The sequence below is a fragment of the Carcharodon carcharias genome, assembly GCF_017639515.1.
Source record: "Carcharodon carcharias isolate sCarCar2 chromosome 36 unlocalized genomic scaffold, sCarCar2.pri SUPER_36_unloc_1, whole genome shotgun sequence".
Taxonomy (NCBI): Eukaryota; Metazoa; Chordata; class Chondrichthyes; order Lamniformes; family Lamnidae; genus Carcharodon; species Carcharodon carcharias.
Genome location: NW_024470726.1, coordinates 2,525,834 through 2,543,042, shown reverse-complemented (window position 1 = coordinate 2,543,042; position 17,209 = coordinate 2,525,834).

Here is a 17,209-nt window from a genome sequence, read left to right as displayed (position 1 = left end):
GTGTGAATGTGAGAGAGTGCGTGTGAATGTGAGAGAGTGCGTGTGAATATGAGAGAGTGCGTGTGAATATGAGAGAGTGCGTGTGAATATGAGAGAGTGCGTGTGAATATGAGAGAGTGCGTGTGAATATGAGAGAGTGCGTGTGAATATGAGAGAGTGCGTGTGAATATGAGAGAGTCGTGTGAATATGAGAGTGCGTGTGAATATGAGAGAGAGAGAGTGCGTGTGAATATGAGAGAGAGAGAGTGCGTGTGAATATGAGAGAGAGAGTGTGTGTGAATATGAGAGTGAGAGTGCGTGTGAATATGAGAGAGAGTGTGTGTGAATATGAGAGAGAGAGAGAGTGCATGTGAATATGAGAGAGAGTGTGTGTGAATATGAGAGAGAGAGTGTGCGTGTGAATATGAGAGAGAGAGAGAGTGCGTGTGAATATGAGAGAGAGAGAGAGTGCGTGTGAATATGAGAGAGAGAGTGCGTGTGAATATGAGAGAGAGAGTGCGTGTGAATATGAGAGAGAGAGTGCGTGTGAATATGAGAGAGAGAGTGCGTGTGAATATGAGAGAGAGAGTGCGTGTGAATATGAGAGAGAGAGTGCGTGTGAATATGAGAGAGAGAGTGCGTGTGAATATGAGAGAGAGAGTGCGTGTGAATATGAGAGAGAGAGTGCGTGTGAATATGAGAGAGAGAGTGCGTGTGAATATGAGAGAGAGTGCGTGTGAATATGAGAGAGAGAGAGTGCGTGTGAATATGAGAGAGAGAGAGTGCTTGTGAATATGAGAGAGAGAGAGTGAGTGTGAATATGAGAGAGAGAGAGTGCGTGTGAATATGAGAGAGAGAGAGTGCGTGTGAATATGAGAGAGAGAGAGTGCGTGTGAATATGAGAGAGAGAGAGTGAGTGTGAATATGAGAGAGAGAGTGAGTGTGAATATGAGAGAGAGAGTGAGTGTGAATATGAGAGAGAGAGTGAGTGTGAATATGAGAGAGAGTGAGTGTGAATATGAGAGAGAGTGTGTGAATATGAGAGAGAGTGAGTGTGAATATGAGAGAGTGAGAGTGCGTGTGAATATGAGAGAGAGTGCGTGTGAATATGAGAGAGAGAGTGCGTGTGAATATGAGAGAGAGAGTGCGTGTGAATATGAGAGAGAATGCGTGTGAATATGAGAGAGAGTGCGTGTGAATATGAGAGATAGAGAGTGCGTGTGAATATGAGAGATAGAGAGTGCGTGTGAATATGAGAGAGTGCGTGTGAATATGAGAGATTGCGTGTGATTATGAGAGAGAGAGAGAGTGCGTGTGAATATGAGAGAGAGAGAGAGAGTGCGTGTGAATATGAGAGAGAGTGCGTGTGAATATGAGAGAGAGTGCGTGTGAATATGAGAGAGAGCGCGTGTGACTATGAGAGAGAGAGCGCGTGTGTATATGAGAGAGAGTGCGTGTGAATATGAGAGAGAGTGCGTGTGAATATGAGAGAGAGAGAGTGGGTGTGAATATGAGAGAGAGAGAGTGGGTGTGAATATGAGAGAGAGAGAGAGTGGGTGTGAATATGAGAGAGAGAGAGTGGGTGTGAATATGAGAGAGAGAGAGTGGGTGTGAATATGAGAGAGAGAGAGTGGGTGTGAATATGAGAGAGAGAGAGTGCGTGTGAATATGAGAGAGAGCGAGTGCGTGTGAATATGAGAGAGAGAGAGTGCGTGTGAATATGAGAGAGAGAGAGAGTGCGTGTGAATATGAGAGAGAGAGAGTGCGTGTGAATGAGAGAGAGAGAGAGAGAGTGCGTGTGAATGAGAGAGAGAGAGAGAGAGTGCGTGTGAATATGAGAGTGCGTGTGAATATGAGAGTGCGTGTGAATATGAGAGTGCGTGTGAATATGAGAGTGCGTGTGAATATGAGAGTGCGTGTGAATATGAGAGTGCGTGTGAATATGAGAGTGCGTGTGAATAGGAGAGTGCGTGTGAATAGGAGAGAGAGAGAGAGAGTGCGTGTGAATATGAGAGAGAGAGTGCGTGTGAATATGAGAGAGAGAGTGCGTGTGAATATGAGAGAGAGAGTGCGTGTGAATATGAGAGAGAGAGTGCGTGTGAATATGAGAGAGAGAGTGCGTGTGAATATGAGAGTGCGTGTGAATATGAGAGAGAGAGCGAGTGCGTGTGAATATGAGAGAGAATGCGTGTGAATATGAGAGAGAAAGTGTGTGCAAATATGAGGGAGAGAGAGTGCGTGTGAATATGAGAGAGAGAGGAAGTGTGTGCAAATATGAGAGAGAGAGAGTGCGTGTGAATATGAGAGAGTGCGTGTGAATATGAGAGAGAGAGAGTGCGTGTGAATATGAGAGAGAGAGTGCGTGTGAATATGAGAGAGAGAGAGTTCGTGTGAATATGAGAGTGCGTGTGAATATGAGAGAGAGTGTGTGAATATGAGAGAGAGAGAGTGCATGTGAATTTGAGAGAGAGAGAGAGTGCGTGTGAATGAGAGAGAGTGCGTGTGAATGAGAGAGAGAGAGTGCGTGTGAATATGAGAGTGCGTGTGAATATGAGAGAGAGAGAGTGTGTGTGAATATGAGAGAGTGTGTGTGAATATGAGAGAGAGTGCGTGTGAATATGAGAGAGAGAGAGAGTGCGTGTGAATATGAGAGAGAGTGCATGTGAATATGAGAGAGAGAGTGCGTGTGAATACGAGAGAGAGAGTGCTTGTGAATATGAGAGAGAGAGTGCCTTTGTATATGAGAGAGCGAGTGCCTTTGAATATGAGAGAGAGAGTGCCTTTGAATATGAGAGAGAGAGTGCGTTTGAATATGAGAGAGAGAGTGCGTGTGAATATGAGAGAGTGCGTGTGAATATGAGAGAGTGCGTGTGAATATGAGAGAGAGTGCTTGTGAATATGAGAGAGAGAGTGCGTGTGAATATGAAAGAGAGAGTGCGTGTGAATAGGAGAGAGAGAGTGCGTGTGAATATGAGAGAGAGAGTGCGTGTGAATTTGAGAGAGAGAGTGCGTGTGAATTTGAGAGAGAGAGTGCGTGTGAATATGAGAGAGAGAGTGCGTGTGAATATGAGAGAGAGAGTGCGTGTGAATATGAGAGAGAGAGTGCGTGTGAATATGAGAGAGAGAGTGCGTGTGAATATGAGAGAGAGTACGTGTGAATATGAGAGAGAGAGTGCGTGTGAATATGAGAGAGAGAGTGCGTGTGAATATGAGAGAGAGAGAGTGCGTGTGAATATGAGAGAGAGAGTGCGTGTGAATATGAGAGAGAGAGTGCGTGTGAATATGAGAGAGAGAGTGCGTGTGAATATGAGAGAGAGAGTGCGTGTGATTATGAGAGAGAGAGTGCGTGTGAATATGAGAGAGAGAGTACGTGTGAATATGAGAGAGAGAGTACGTGTGAATATGAGAGAGTGCGTGTGAATGAGAGAGAGTGCGTGTGAATATGAGAGAGAGAGAGTGCGTGTGAATATGAGAGAGAGTGCGTGTGAATATGAGAGAGAGTACGTGTGAATATGAGAGAGTGTGTGTGAATGTGAGAGAGTGCGTGTGAATGTGAGAGAGTGCGTGTGAATATGAGAGAGTGCGTGTGAATATGAGAGAGTGCGTGTGAATATGAGAGAGTGCGTGTGAATATGAGAGAGTGCGTGTGAATATGAGAGAGTGCGTGTGAATCTGAGAGAGTGCGTGTGAATATGAGAGAGTCGTGTGAATATGAGAGTGCGTGTGAATATGAGAGAGAGAGAGTGCGTGTGAATATGAGAGAGAGAGAGTGCGTGTGAATATGAGAGAGAGAGTGTGTGTGAATATGAGAGTGAGAGTGCGTGTGAATATGAGAGAGAGTGTGTGTGAATATGAGAGAGAGAGAGAGTGCATGTGAATATGAGAGAGAGTGTGTGTGAATATGAGAGAGAGAGTGTGCGTGTGAATATGAGAGAGAGAGAGAGAGTGCGTGTGAATATGAGAGAGAGAGAGAGTGCGTGTGAATATGAGAGAGAGAGTGCGTGTGAATATGAGAGAGAGAGTGCGTGTGAAAATGAGAGAGAGAGTGCGTGTGAATATGAGAGAGAGAGTGCGTGTGAATATGAGAGAGAGAGTGCGTGTGAATATGAGAGAGAGAGTGCGTGTGAATATGAGAGAGAGAGTGCGTGTGAATATGAGAGAGAGAGTGCGTGTGAATATGAGAGAGAGAGTGCGTGTGAATATGAGAGAGAGTGCGTGTGAATATGAGAGAGAGAGAGTGCGTGTGAATATGAGAGAGAGAGAGTGCTTGTGAATATGAGAGAGAGAGAGTGAGTGTGAATATGAGAGAGAGAGAGTGCGTGTGAATATGAGAGAGAGAGAGTGCGTGTGAATATGAGAGAGAGAGTGCGTGTGAATATGAGAGAGAGAGTGCGTGTGAATATGAGAGAGAGAGTGCGTGTGAATATGAGAGAGAGTGCGTGTGAATATGAGAGAGAGTGCGTGTGAATATGAGAGAGAGTGCGTGTGAATACGAGATAGAGAGTGCGTGTGAATACGAGAGAGAGAGTGCTTGTGAATACGAGAGAGAGAGTGCCTTTGAATATGAGAGAGAGAGTGCCTTTGAATATGAGAGAGAGAGTGCGTGTGAATATGAGAGAGAGAGAGTGGGTGTGAATATGAGAGAGAGAGAGTGGGTGTGAATATGAGAGAGAGAGAGAGTGGGTGTGAATATGAGAGAGAGAGAGTGGGTGTGAATATGAGAGAGAGAGAGTGGGTGTGAATATGAGAGAGAGAGAGTGGGTGTGAATATGAGAGAGAGAGAGTGGGTGTGAATATGAGAGAGAGCGAGTGCGTGTGAATATGAGAGAGAGAGAGTGCGTGTGAATATGGGAGAGAGAGTGTGTGTGAATATGAGAGAGAGAGAGTGCGTGTGAATATGAGAGAGAGAGAGAGTGCGTGTGAATGAGAGAGAGAGAGAGAGAGTGCGTGTGAATATGAGAGTGCGTGTGAATATGAGAGTGCGTGTGAATATGAGAGTGCGTGTGAATATGAGAGTGCGTGTGAATATGAGAGTGCGTGTGAATATGAGAGTGCGTGTGAATATGAGAGTGCGTGTGAATATGAGAGTGCGTGTGAATAGGAGAGAGAGAGAGAGAGTGCGTGTGAATAGGAGAGAGAGAGAGAGAGTGCGTGTGAATATGAGAGAGAGAGTGCGTGTGAATATGAGAGAGAGAGTGCGTGTGAATATGAGAGAGAGAGTGCGTGTGAATATGAGAGAGAGAGTGCGTGTGAATATGAGAGAGAGAGTGCGTGTGAATATGAGAGAGAGAGTGCGTGTGAATATGAGAGAGAGAGTGCGTGTGAATATGAGAGAGAGAGTGTGTGTGAATATGAGAGTGCGTGTGAATATGAGAGAGAGAGCGAGTGCGTGTGAATATGAGAGAGAATGCGTGTGAATATGAGAGAGAAAGTGTGTGCAAATATGAGGGAGAGAGAGTGCGTGTGAATATGAGAGAGAGAGGAAGTGTGTGCAAATATGAGAGAGAGAGAGTGCGTGTGAATATGAGAGAGAGAGAGAGAGTGCGTGTGAATATGAGAGAGAGAGAGAGTGCGTGTGAATATGAGAGAGAGAGAGTGCGTGTGAATATGAGAGAGAGAGAGTGCGTGTGAATATGAGAGAGAGAGAGTGCGTGTGAATATGAGAGAGAGAGAGTGCGTGTGAATATGAGAGAGAGAGAGTGCGTGTGAATATGAGAGAGAGAGAGAGAGTGAGTGCGTGTGAATACGAGAGAGAGAGAGAGAGAGTGCTTGTGAATATGAGAGAGAGAGTGTGTGTGAATATGAGAGTGCGTGTGAATATGAGAGAGAGAGAGAGTGCGTGTGAATATGAGAGAGAGAGAGTGCGTGTGAATATGAGAGAGAGAGAGAGTGCGTGTGAATATGAGAGAGTGCGTGTGAATATGAGAGAGAGAGAGTGCGTGTGAATATGAGAGAGAGAGTGCGTGTGAATATGAGAGAGAGAGAGAGAGTTCGTGTGAATATGAGAGTTCGTGTGAATATGAGAGTGCGTGTGAATATGAGAGTGCGTGTGAATATGAGAGAGAGTGTGTGAATATGAGAGAGAGAGAGTGCATGTGAATTTGAGAGAGAGAGAGAGTGCGTGTGAATGAGAGAGAGAGAGTGCGTGTGAATATGAGAGTGCGTGTGAATATGAGAGAGAGAGAGTGTGTGTGAATATGAGAGAGAGTGCATGTGAATATGAGAGAGAGAGTGCTTGTGAATATGAGAGAGAGTGCCTTTGAATATGAGAGAGAGAGTGCCTTTGAATATGAGAGAGAGAGTGCGTGTGAATATGAGAGAGTGCGTGTGAATATGAGAGAGAGTGCGTGTGAATATGAGAGAGAGAGTGCGTGTGAATATGAAAGAGAGAGTGCGTGTGAATATGAGAGAGAGAATGCGTGTGAATATGAGAGAGAGAGTGCGTGTGAATATGAGAGAGGGATTGCGTGTGAATATGAGAGAGAGAGTGCGTGTGAATATGAGAGAGAGTACGTGTGAATATGAGAGAGAGTGCGTGTGAATATGAGAGAGAGAGTGCGTGTGAATATGAGAGAGAGAGTGCGTGTGAATATGAGAGAGAGAGTGCGTGTGAATATGAGAGAGAGAGTGCGTGTGATTATGAGAGAGAGAGTGCGTGTGAATATGAGAGAGAGAGTGCGTGTGAATATGAGAGAGAGAGAGTGCGTGTGAATATGAGAGAGAGAGAGTGCGTGTGAATATGAGAGAGAGAGAGTGCGTGTGAATATGAGAGTGTGTGTGAATATGAGAGAGTGCGTGTGAATATGAGAGAGTGCGTGTGAATATGAGAGAGTGCGTGTGAATATGAGAGAGTGCGTGTGAATATGAGAGAGTGCGTGTGAATATGAGAGAGTGCGTGTGAATATGAGAGAGTGCGTGTGAATATGAGAGAGTGCGTGTGAATATGAGAGAGTGCATGTGAATATGAGAGTGCGTGTGAATATGAGAGAGAGAGACAGAGTGCGTGTGAATGTGAGAGAGAGTACGTGTGAATATGAGAGAGAGAGAGTGCGTGTGAATATGAGAGAGAGTGCGTGTGAATATGAGAGAGAGAGAGAGTGCATGTGAATATGAGAGAGAGTGTGTGTGAATATGAGAGAGAGAGTGTGCGTGTGAATATGAGAGAGAGAGAGAGAGTGCGTGTGAATATGAGAGAGAGAGAGAGTGCGTGTGAATATGAGAGAGAGAGTGCGTGTGAATATGAGAGAGAGAGTGCGTGTGAAAATGAGAGAGAGAGTGCGTGTGAATATGAGAGAGAGAGTGCGTGTGAATATGAGAGAGAGAGTGCGTGTGAATATGAGAGAGAGAGTGCGTGTGAATATGAGAGAGAGAGTGCGTGTGAATATGAGAGAGAGAGTGCGTGTGAATATGAGAGAGAGAGTGCGTGTGAATATGAGAGAGAGTGCGTGTGAATATGAGAGAGAGAGAGTGCGTGTGAATATGAGAGAGAGAGAGTGCTTGTGAATATGAGAGAGAGAGAGTGAGTGTGAATATGAGAGAGAGAGAGTGCGTGTGAATATGAGAGAGAGAGAGTGCGTGTGAATATGAGAGAGAGAGTGCGTGTGAATATGAGAGAGAGAGTGCGTGTGAATATGAGAGAGAGAGTGCGTGTGAATATGAGAGAGAGTGCGTGTGAATATGAGAGAGAGTGCGTGTGAATATGAGAGAGAGTGCGTGTGAATACGAGATAGAGAGTGCGTGTGAATACGAGAGAGAGAGTGCTTGTGAATACGAGAGAGAGAGTGCCTTTGAATATGAGAGAGAGAGTGCCTTTGAATATGAGAGAGAGAGTGCGTGTGAATATGAGAGAGAGAGAGTGGGTGTGAATATGAGAGAGAGAGAGTGGGTGTGAATATGAGAGAGAGAGAGAGTGGGTGTGAATATGAGAGAGAGAGAGTGGGTGTGAATATGAGAGAGAGAGAGTGGGTGTGAATATGAGAGAGAGAGAGTGGGTGTGAATATGAGAGAGAGAGAGTGGGTGTGAATATGAGAGAGAGCGAGTGCGTGTGAATATGAGAGAGAGAGAGTGCGTGTGAATATGGGAGAGAGAGTGTGTGTGAATATGAGAGAGAGAGAGTGCGTGTGAATATGAGAGAGAGAGAGAGTGCGTGTGAATGAGAGAGAGAGAGAGAGAGTGCGTGTGAATATGAGAGTGCGTGTGAATATGAGAGTGCGTGTGAATATGAGAGTGCGTGTGAATATGAGAGTGCGTGTGAATATGAGAGTGCGTGTGAATATGAGAGTGCGTGTGAATATGAGAGTGCGTGTGAATATGAGAGTGCGTGTGAATAGGAGAGAGAGAGAGAGAGTGCGTGTGAATAGGAGAGAGAGAGAGAGAGTGCGTGTGAATATGAGAGAGAGAGTGCGTGTGAATATGAGAGAGAGAGTGCGTGTGAATATGAGAGAGAGAGTGCGTGTGAATATGAGAGAGAGAGTGCGTGTGAATATGAGAGAGAGAGTGCGTGTGAATATGAGAGAGAGAGTGCGTGTGAATATGAGAGAGAGAGTGCGTGTGAATATGAGAGAGAGAGTGTGTGTGAATATGAGAGTGCGTGTGAATATGAGAGAGAGAGCGAGTGCGTGTGAATATGAGAGAGAATGCGTGTGAATATGAGAGAGAAAGTGTGTGCAAATATGAGGGAGAGAGAGTGCGTGTGAATATGAGAGAGAGAGGAAGTGTGTGCAAATGTGAGAGAGAGAGAGTGCGTGTGAATATGAGAGAGAGAGAGAGAGTGCGTGTGAATATGAGAGAGAGAGAGAGTGCGTGTGAATATGAGAGAGAGAGAGTGCGTGTGAATATGAGAGAGAGAGAGTGCGTGTGAATATGAGAGAGAGAGAGTGCGTGTGAATATGAGAGAGAGAGAGTGCGTGTGAATATGAGAGAGAGAGAGTGCGTGTGAATATGAGAGAGAGAGAGAGAGTGAGTGCGTGTGAATACGAGAGAGAGAGAGAGAGAGAGTGCTTGTGAATATGAGAGAGAGAGTGTGTGTGAATATGAGAGTGCGTGTGAATATGAGAGAGAGAGAGAGTGCGTGTGAATATGAGAGAGAGAGAGTGCGTGTGAATATGAGAGAGAGAGAGAGTGCGTGTGAATATGAGAGAGTGCGTGTGAATATGAGAGAGAGAGAGTGCGTGTGTATATGAGAGAGAGAGTGCGTGTGAATATGAGAGAGAGAGAGAGAGTTCGTGTGAATATGAGAGTTCGTGTGAATATGAGAGTGCGTGTGAATATGAGAGTGCGTGTGAATATGAGAGAGAGTGTGTGAATATGAGAGAGAGAGAGTGCATGTGAATTTGAGAGAGAGAGAGAGTGCGTGTGAATGAGAGAGAGAGAGTGCGTGTGAATATGAGAGTGCGTGTGAATATGAGAGAGAGAGAGTGTGTGTGAATATGAGAGAGAGTGCATGTGAATATGAGAGAGAGAGTGCTTGTGAATATGAGAGAGAGTGACATTGAATATGAGAGAGAGAGTGCGTTTGAATATGAGAGAGAGAGTGCGTGTGAATATGAGAGAGTGCGTGTGAATATGAGAGAGAGTGCGTGTGAATATGAGAGAGAGAGTGCGTGTGAATATGAAAGAGAGAGTGCGTGTGAATATGAGAGAGAGAATGCGTGTGAATATGAGAGAGAGAGTGCGTGTGAATATGAGAGAGGGATTGCGTGTGAATATGAGAGAGAGAGTGCGTGTGAATATGAGAGAGAGTACGTGTGAATATGAGAGAGAGTGCGTGTGAATATGAGAGAGAGAGTGCGTGTGAATATGAGAGAGAGAGTGCGTGTGAATATGAGAGAGAGAGTGCGTGTGAATATGAGAGAGAGAGTGAGTGTGATTATGAGAGAGAGAGTGCGTGTGAATATGAGAGAGAGAGTGCGTGTGAATATGAGAGAGAGAGAGTGCGTGTGAATATGAGAGAGAGAGAGTGCGTGTGAATATGAGAGAGAGAGAGTGCGTGTGAATATGAGAGTGTGTGTGAATATGAGAGAGTGCGTGTGAATATGAGAGAGTGCGTGTGAATATGAGAGAGTGCGTGTGAATATGAGAGAGTGCGTGTGAATATGAGAGAGTGCGTGTGAATATGAGAGAGTGCGTGTGAATATGAGAGAGTGCGTGTGAATATGAGAGAGTGCGTGTGAATATGAGAGAGTGCATGTGAATATGAGAGTGCGTGTGAATATGAGAGAGAGAGACAGAGTGCGTGTGAATGTGAGAGAGAGTACGTGTGAATATGAGAGAGAGAGAGTGCGTGTGAATATGAGAGAGAGTGCGTGTGAATATGAGAGAGAGTGCGTGTGAATATGAGAGAGAGAGAGTGCGTGTGAATATGAGAGAGAGAGTGCGTGTGAATATGAGAGAGAGAGTGCGTGTGAATATGAGAGAGAGAGTGCGTGTGAATATGAGAGAGAGAGTGCGTGTGAATATGAGAGAGAGTGCGTGTGAATATGAGAGAGAGAGTGCGTGTGAATATGAGAGAGAGAGTGCGTGTGAATATGAGAGTGAGAGTGCGTGTGAATATGAGAGAGAGAGTGTGTGTGAATATGAGAGAGAGAGAGAGAGTGCATGTGAATATGAGAGAGAGTGCGTGTGAATATGAGAGAGTGCGTGTGAATATGAGAGAGTGCGTGTGAATATGAGAGAGTGCGTGTGAATATGAGAGAGTGCGTGTGAATATGAGAGAGTGCGTGTGAATATGAGAGAGAGAGTGTGCGTGTGAATATGAGAGAGAGAGAGAGAGAGTGCGTGTGAATATGAGAGAGAGAGAGAGTGCGTGTGAATATGAGAGAGAGAGAATGAGTGTGAATATGAGAGAGAGTGAGTGTGAATATGAGAGAGAGTGAGTGTGAATATGAGAGAGAGTGAGTGTGAATATGAGAGAGAGAGAGTGAGTGTGAATATGAGAGAGAGAGTGAGTGTGAATATGAGAGAGAGAGTGAGTGTGAATATGAGAGAGAGTGTGAGTGTGAATATGAGAGAGAGAGTGAGTGTGAATATTAGAGAGAGTGAGTGTGAATATGAGAGAGAGAGAGTGTGTGAATATGAGAGAGAGTGAGTGTGAATATGAGAGAGTGAGAGTGCGTGTGAATATGAGAGAGAGTGCGTGTGAATATGAGAGAGAGAGTGCGTGTGAATATGAGAGAGAGAGTGCGTGTGAATATGAGAGAGAATGCGTGTGAATATGAGAGAGAGTGCATGTGAATATGAGAGATAGAGAGTGCGTGTGAATATGAGAGATAGAGAGTGCGTGTGAATATGAGAGAGTGCGTGTGAATATGAGAGAGTGCGTGTGAATATGAGAGAGAGAGAGAGTGTGTGTGAATATGAGAGAGAGAGAGAGAGTGCATGTGAATATGAGAGAGAGTGCGTGTGAATATGAGAGAGTGCGTGTGAATATGAGAGAGTGCGTGTGAATATGAGAGAGTGCGTGTGAATATGAGAGAGTGCGTGTGAATATGAGAGAGAGAGTGTGCGTGTGAATGAGAGAGAGAGAGAGTGCGTGTGAATATGAGAGAGAGAGAGAGAGTGCGTGTGAATATGAGAGAGAGAGAATGAGTGTGAATATGAGAGAGAATGAGTGTGAATATGAGAGAGAGTGAGTGTGAATATGAGAGAGAGTGAGTGTGAATATGAGAGAGAGTGAGTGTGAATATGAGAGAGAGTGAGTGTGAATATGAGAGAGAGAGAGTGAGTGTGAATATGAGAGAGAGAGTGAGTGTGAATATGAGAGAGAGTGTGAGTGTGAATATGAGAGAGAGAGTGAGTGTGAATATTAGAGAGAGTGAGTGTGAATATGAGAGAGAGTGTGTGAATATGAGAGAGAGTGAGTGTGAATATGAGAGAGTGAGAGTGCGTGTGAATATGAGAGAGAGTGCGTGTGAATATGAGAGAGAGAGTGCGTGTGAATATGAGAGAGAGAGTGCGTGTGAATATGAGAGAGAGAGTGCGTGTGAATATGAGAGAGAATGCGTGTGAATATGAGAGAGAGTGCGTGTGAATATGAGAGATAGAGAGTGCGTGTGAATATGAGAGATAGAGAGTGCGTGTGAATATGAGAGAGTGCGTGTGAATATGAGAGATTGCGTGTGAATATGAGAGAGAGAGAGAGTGCGTGTGAATATGAGAGAGAGAGAGAGTGCGTGTGAATATGAGAGAGAGTGCATGTGAATATGAGAGAGAGTGCGTGTGAATATGAGAGAGAGCGCGTGTGACTATGAGAGAGAGAGCGCGTGTGTATATGAGAGAGAGTGCGTGTGAATATGAGAGAGAGTGCGTGTGAATATGAGAGAGAGAGAGTGGGTGTGAATATGAGAGAGAGAGAGTGGGTGTGAATATGAGAGAGAGAGAGAGTGGGTGTGAATATGAGAGAGAGAGAGTGGGTGTGAATATGAGAGAGAGAGAGTGGGTGTGAATATGAGAGAGAGAGAGTGCGTGTGAATATGAGAGAGAGAGAGTGCGTGTGAATATGAGAGAGAGCGAGTGCGTGTGAATATGAGAGAGAGAGAGTGCGTGTGAATATGGGAGAGAGAGTGTGTGTGAATATGAGAGAGAGAGAGTGCGTGTGAATATGAGAGAGAGAGAGAGTGCGTGTGAATGAGAGAGAGAGAGAGAGAGTGCGTGTGAATATGAGAGTGCGTGTGAATATGAGAGTGCGTGTGAATATGAGAGTGCGTGTGAATATGAGAGTGCGTGTGAATATGAGAGTGCGTGTGAATATGAGAGTGCGTGTGAATATGAGAGTGCGTGTGAATATGAGAGTGCGTGTGAATATGAGAGAGAGAGAGTGCGTGTGAATATGAGAGAGAGAGTGCGTGTGAATATGAGAGAGAGAGTGCGTGTGAATATGAGAGAGAGAGTGCGTGTGATTATGAGAGAGAGAGTGCGTGTGAATATGAGAGAGAAAGTGCGTGTGAATATGAGAGAGAGAGAGTGCGTGTGAATATGAGAGAGAGAGAGTGCGTGTGAATATGAGAGAGAGAGAGTGCGTGTGAATATGAGAGTGTGTGTGAATATGAGAGAGTGCGTGTGAATATGAGAGAGTGCGTGTGAATATGAGAGAGTGCGTGTGAATATGAGAGAGTGCGTGTGAATATGAGAGAGTGCGTGTGAATATGAGAGAGTGCGTGTGAATATGAGAGAGTGCGTGTGAATATGAGAGTGCGTGTGAATATGAGAGAGAGAGACAGAGTGCGTGTGAATGTGAGAGAGAGTACGTGTGAATATGAGAGAGAGAGAGTGCGTGTGAATATGAGAGAGAGTGCGTGTGAATATGAGAGAGAGTGCGTGTGAATATGAGAGAGAGAGAGTGCGTGTGAATATGAGAGAGAGAGAGTGCGTGTGAATATGAGAGAGAGAGTGCGTGTGAATATGAGAGAGAGAGTGCGTGTGAATATGAGAGAGAGTGCGTGTGAATATGAGAGAGAGTGCGTGTGAATATGAGAGAGAGAGTGCGTGTGAATATGAGAGAGAGAGTGCGTGTGAATATGAGAGAGAGAGTGCGTGTGAGTATGAGAGAGAGAGTGCGTGTGAATATGAGAGTGAGAGTGCGTGTGAATATGAGAGAGAGAGTGTGTGTGAATATGAGAGAGAGAGAGAGAGTGCATGTGAATATGAGAGAGAGTGCGTGTGAATATGAGAGAGTGCGTGTGAATATGAGAGAGTGCGTGTGAATATGAGAGAGTGCGTGTGAATATGAGAGAGAGAGTGTGCGTGTGAATATGAGAGAGAGAGAGAGAGTGCGTGTGAATATGAGAGAGAGAGAGAGTGCGTGTGAATATGAGAGAGAGAGAATGAGTGTGAATATGAGAGAGAGTGAGTGTGAATATGAGAGAGAGTGAGTGTGAATATGAGAGAGAGAGAGTGAGTGTGAATATGAGAGAGAGAGTGAGTGTGAATATGAGAGAGAGTGTGAGTGTGAATATGAGAGAGAGAGTGAGTGTGAATATTAGAGAGAGTGAGTGTGAATATGAGAGAGAGAGAGTGTGTGAATATGAGAGAGAGTGAGTGTGAATATGAGAGAGTGAGAGTGCGTGTGAATATGAGAGAGAGTGCGTGTGAATATGAGAGAGAGAGTGCGTGTGAATATGAGAGAGAGAGTGCGTGTGAATATGAGAGAGAATGCGTGTGAATATGAGAGAGAGTGCGTGTGAATATGAGAGATAGAGAGTGCGTGTGAATATGAGAGATAGAGAGTGCGTGTGAATATGAGAGAGTGCGTGTGAATATGAGAGAGTGCGTGTGAATATGAGAGAGAGAGAGAGTGTGTGTGAATATGAGAGAGAGAGAGAGAGTGCATGTGAATATGAGAGAGAGTGCGTGTGAATATGAGAGAGTGCGTGTGAATATGAGAGAGTGCGTGTGAATATGAGAGAGTGCGTGTGAATATGAGAGAGAGAGTGTGCGTGTGAATATGAGAGAGAGAGAGAGAGTGCGTGTGAATATGAGAGAGAGAGAGAGTGCGTGTGAATATGAGAGAGAGAGAATGAGTGTGAATATGAGAGAGAGTGAGTGTGAATATGAGAGAGAGTGAGTGTGAATATGAGAGAGAGAGAGTGAGTGTGAATATGAGAGAGAGTGAGTGTGAATATGAGAGAGAGAGTGAGTGTGAATATGAGAGAGAGAGTGAGTGTGAATATGAGAGAGAGAGTGAGTGTGAATATGAGAGAGAGAGTGAGTGTGAATATTAGAGAGAGTGAGTGTGAATATGAGAGAGAGTGTGTGAATATGAGAGAGAGTGAGTGTGAATATGAGAGAGTGAGAGTGCGTGTGAATATGAGAGAGAGTGCGTGTGAATATGAGAGAGAGAGTGCGTGTGAATATGAGAGAGAGAGTGCGTGTGAATATGAGAGAGAATGCGTGTGAATATGAGAGAGAGTGCGTGTGAATATGAGAGATAGAGAGTGCGTGTGAATATGAGAGATAGAGAGTGCGTGTGAATATGAGAGAGTGCGTGTGAATATGAGAGATTGCGTGTGAATATGAGAGAGAGAGAGAGTGCGTGTGAATATGAGAGAGAGAGAGAGAGTGCGTGTGAATATGAGAGAGAGTGCATGTGAATATGAGAGAGAGTGCGTGTGAATATGAGAGAGAGCGCGTGTGACTATGAGAGAGAGAGCGCGTGTGTATATGAGAGAGAGTGCGTGTGAATATGAGAGAGAGTGCGTGTGAATATGAGAGAGAGAGAGTGGGTGTGAATATGAGAGAGAGAGAGTGGGTGTGAATATGAGAGAGAGAGAGAGTGGGTGTGAATATGAGAGAGAGAGAGTGGGTGTGAATATGAGAGAGAGAGAGTGGGTGTGAATATGAGAGAGAGAGAGTGGGTGTGAATATGAGAGAGAGAGAGTGCGTGTGAATATGAGAGAGAGCGAGTGCGTGTGAATATGAGAGAGAGAGAGTGCGTGTGAATATGGGAGAGAGAGTGTGTGTGAATATGAGAGAGAGAGAGTGCGTGTGAATATGAGAGAGAGAGAGAGTGCGTGTGAATGAGAGAGAGAGAGAGAGAGTGCGTGTGAATATGAGAGTGCGTGTGAATATGAGAGTGCGTGTGAATATGAGAGTGCGTGTGAATATGAGAGTGCGTGTGAATATGAGAGTGCGTGTGAATAGGAGAGTGCGTGTGAATAGGAGAGAGAGAGAGAGAGTGCGTGTGAATATGAGAGAGAGAGTGCGTGTGAATATGAGAGAGAGAGTGCGTGTGAATATGAGAGAGAGAGTGCGTGTGAATATGAGAGAGAGAGTGCGTGTGAATATGAGAGAGAGAGTGTGTGTGAATATGAGAGTGCGTGTGAATATGAGAGAGAGAGCGAGTGCGTGTGAATATGAGAGAGAATGCGTGTGAATATGAGAGAGAAAGTGTGTGCAAATATGAGGGAGAGAGAGTGCGTGTGAATATGAGAGAGAGAGGAAGTGTGTGCAAATATGAGAGAGAGAGAGTGCGTGTGAATATGAGAGAGTGCGTGTGAATATGAGAGAGTGCGTGTGAATATGAGAGAGAGAGAGTGCGTGTGAATATGAGAGAGAGAGTGCGTGTGAATATGAGAGAGAGAGAGTTCGTGTGAATATGAGAGTGCGTGTGAATATGAGAGAGAGTGTGTGAATATGAGAGAGAGAGAGTGCATGTGAATTTGAGAGAGAGAGAGAGTGCGTGTGAATGAGAGAGAGTGCGTGTGAATGAGAGAGAGTGCGTGTGAATGAGAGAGAGAGTGCGTGTGAATATGAGAGTGCGTGTGAATATGAGAGAGAGAGAGTGTGTGTGAATATGAGAGAGTGTGTGTGAATATGAGAGAGAGTGCGTGTGAATATGAGAGAGAGAGAGAGAGTGCGTGTGAATATGAGAGAGAGTGCATGTGAATATGAGAGAGAGAGTGCGTGTGAATACGAGAGAGAGAGTGCTTGTGAATATGAGAGAGAGAGTGCCTTTGTATATGAGAGAGCGAGTGCCTTTGAATATGAGAGAGAGAGTGCCTTTGAATATGAGAGAGAGAGTGCCTTTGAATATGAGAGAGAGAGTGCGTGTGAATATGAGAGAGTGCGTGTGAATATGAGAGAGTGCGTGTGAATATGAGAGAGAGTGCTTGTGAATATGAGAGAGAGAGTGCGTGTGAATATGAAAGAGAGAGTGCGTGTGAATAGGAGAGAGAGAGTGCGTGTGAATATGAGAGAGAGAGTGCGTGTGAATTTGAGAGAGAGAGTGCGTGTGAATATGAGAGAGAGAGTGCGTGTGAATATGAGAGAGAGAGTGCGTGTGAATATGAGAGAGAGAGTGCGTGTGAATATGAGAGAGAGTACGTGTGAATATGAGAGAGAGAGTGCGTGTGAATATGAGAGAGAGAGTGCGTGTGAATATGAGAGAGAGAGAGTGCGTGTGAATATGAGAGAGAGAGTGCGTGTGAATATGAGAGAGAGAGTGTGTGTGAATATGAGAGAGAGAGTGCGTGTGAATATGAGAGAGAGAGTGCGTGTGATTATGAGAGAGTGCGTGTGAATGAGAGAGAGTGCGTGTGAATATGAGAGAGAGAGAGTGCGTGTGAATATGAGAGAGAGTGCGTGTGAATATGAGAGAGAGTGCGTGTGAATATGAGAGAGTGTGTGTGAATGTGAGAGAGTGCGTGTGAATGTGAGAGAGTGCGTGTGAATATGAGAGAGTGCGTGTGAATATGAGATAGTGCGTGTGAATATGAGAGAGTGCGTGTGAATATG